Here is a 2,979-nt window from a genome sequence, read left to right as displayed (position 1 = left end):
GCTAAGGACTTTCCTGTTTGCCTAGAGCCGGTAGTCTCTTTTTTTTTTTTTTTTTTTTTGAGCCGGTAGTCTCTTAATCTTTGTTCTGTGAGAATGAGAGCATGTTTCTTGGTTGTTCAAGTGGTGGCAGGATTAAAGGAAGACTATTTCAAACCAGAAAAACCATCATTAGGAAAAAAAAAATTATTTCCCACTAAATATGGAAGCATTTAGCTCTCTAGAAATCCATTAGAAAAAACTTATCTGACGGTAGTTATATTTTTGCTCAGAAAAGAAAAATTGAGTATATAAAAATAAACATTAGTTGTGTTCCTGTGAGACTCATAACCTTGTACACAACTGTGCTTCATCTTCCTTCCCTTTGGGTTACATTTTTTGTGTTTACCAGAAATATAACATCATGTCTTTTTGCCCAACTTGATGCTGAGACCATCGGTATTCAGTAGAAGTATTTGGTGGTTTATGTGGAATAAAGTAAAGGAGTTGAGAGGTAGGCAGAATATATGATTCTTAAACCACAAGCAGCTTAATAGGGAAGAATTATTATAAACCAGAAGTCATTTGTGTTTTGCAAGATGGTCAGGGGAAAAGGTGCCTTGGATCCGTGGCCCTTCTTATCATCTATCTCCTTGTTTTGTATATGAGGCCTAGGTATCTGAGAATCTCATCAATAACTTCACTCCTTTAGGGAATTGTATGAGTTTGTGTGTTGGAGGACGGAGGGAACAAAAGGTACCCACTGAACTGAGAAGGTATCTTGATACTGAAAAATGAGGCAGGCAGCTCCATATATATAATCAATGGAGTAGTTTATTACAGGGTAACTTACTTACAGGGTAGGATGAGGTAGACGACAATCTGGAAGCATTCACAGCTGCACTCCACACTGCTGAGGGGCCATTGGGCCAATTTTATACTTATAGTTAACCCAGGGTTTGGGGGTACATGCTTGGAAACAGGAAGTGCATTCCCAAGTCAAGATTTATGAATGGGTAACTAGTCTTGTGGGCACCATGAATATATCAGTGAAGGTCATCATTGTTGTTTAGAGACTAACAGAGTATAGAGACCACCCAGACCTAATGATCATTAAACAATATCTATTAACTACAGAGCCCTTGATGACAGAGAAGAGTTGTACTACACAGTACAGCCCTAGGTAGAGTCAGTGGAAGGACAGGAAGAACTGAATGGACACAAGATGGCATCAGTTATGCCAACAGCCATACACTGTGTGTTCTATCAAAATTAACAAAATTGAACACGATATCTCCTACTACTTAGCTCATAGGGACACATTCCTAAGAGGAATTTGTCTGTCACTCTGTGCTGCCCACCTGAGTTATACAAGGATATCAATCTTTTCCCTTCCCTTCCCTGGAATCTTTCTCTATATTTGACCTGTTTTCAGCCTCCACAGGAGGCTGAGTAAAACATGAAGGGATACATTTATTGATTTTGAGCAAATTACTAAACTTCTTTGATCCTCATCTATAAAACTGGGAGTAACACCTAACATCATGTTTGTGTAGAATAAATGTATATTTGTAGTTCCCTAACGTAGTGACACTTTGACCCTCTATAAATTTTATTTTTGTTTTTATGTATTTTTAATGTATTTTTTAATGCTTTAAAATTTTTATTTATTTACTTATTATTTTTTTGGCTGCGTTGGGTCTTTGTTGCTGCGCGCAGGCTTTCTCTAGTTGTAGCGAGCAGGGACTACTTTTTGTTGCGGTGCGTGGGCTTCTTATTGTGGTGCATGGGCTTCTCATTGTGGTGCCTTCTCTTGTTGCGGAGCTCGGGCTCTAGGTACACGGGCTTCAGCAGTTGTGGCACCAGGGCTCAGTAGTTGTGGCTCTCAGGCTCTAGAGTTCAGGCTCAGTAGTTGTGGCGCATGGGCTTAGTTGCTCCGCAGCATGTGGGATCTTCCCGGACCAGGGATCAAACCTGTGTCCCCTGCATTGGCAGGAGGATTCTTAACCACTGTGCCACCAGGGACGTCCAGACCCTCAATAAATTTTAGTTTCCTTCCTTGGTTTTCAGTTCTGGTTTTATCACTTTGAGTCAATTAACTTCTGTGTTTCAGTTGATCATTGATAGGATTACAGTTCCCATTTTAAATTCTAAAGGGTTAAAATGAGATAATGGTAATTGGCAGAACTCTAACTATGAGCTCTGTTCTCTAATAACATTCATTGTCACACATATGTTCTAGAGTAGTGCTTTGCGAATTCTGTGACGAAAGACTAGTTTTTAAAAATTTCCAATTCATTGTCGAGAGGTACTTTTGCGAAATAAAATAAAAATGTCAAAGAAATGTTAAATTACTTGGAAGTTTCTAAACTCTCCATTTCTGGACTTATTTCTAGACTGATAAACGGTTTAGGGATCAAGCACTAGGAGGCAGACCACATTTTGAGTAGCACGGTACTAGAGTATACACGATTTCTTCCAAGGACCACTTTGCTTGGAGGCTTGTGACTTTCTGAGATGTCCTTTTTGAGTATAGGTTCCATTTACATTGATCATAAATCCTGATTTTCAGAATTATCCTAATTTCAATGGTTTGTTCTAAGTTGCCTCACAAACCATTAAAATGTCCCTGCTATTTTGCTATCTAGACCACCACTGTTCAGTAGAACCTTCTGTGATGATAGAAATATTCTACAAAATATTGTTCTATTAAATAATCTGTTATCTAATATAGGTATATCTCAGAAATATTGTGGATTCAGTTGCAGACCACCACAATACAGTGAATATTGCAGTGAAGTGAGTCACAAATAAGCAGTGTACATACCTAAATTGAAAACTACTTTATTGCTAAAATAAAAGTGCTAACCATCATCTGAGCCTTCAGCAAGTTGTGATCATTTTGCCAGTGGAGGGTCTTGCCTCTATGTTGACGGCTGCTGACTGATCAGGATGGTGGTTGCTGAAGGTTGGGGTGGCTGTGACAGCTTCTTTTCTTTTCTT

The sequence above is a fragment of the Leucopleurus acutus genome (genome assembly GCF_964270905.1).
Source record: "Leucopleurus acutus genome assembly, chromosome: 11".
Taxonomy (NCBI): domain Eukaryota; kingdom Metazoa; phylum Chordata; class Mammalia; order Artiodactyla; family Delphinidae; genus Leucopleurus; species Leucopleurus acutus.
The sequence above is the reverse complement of the archived record's forward strand: the minus strand, read 5'-3'. Positions refer to the sequence as shown.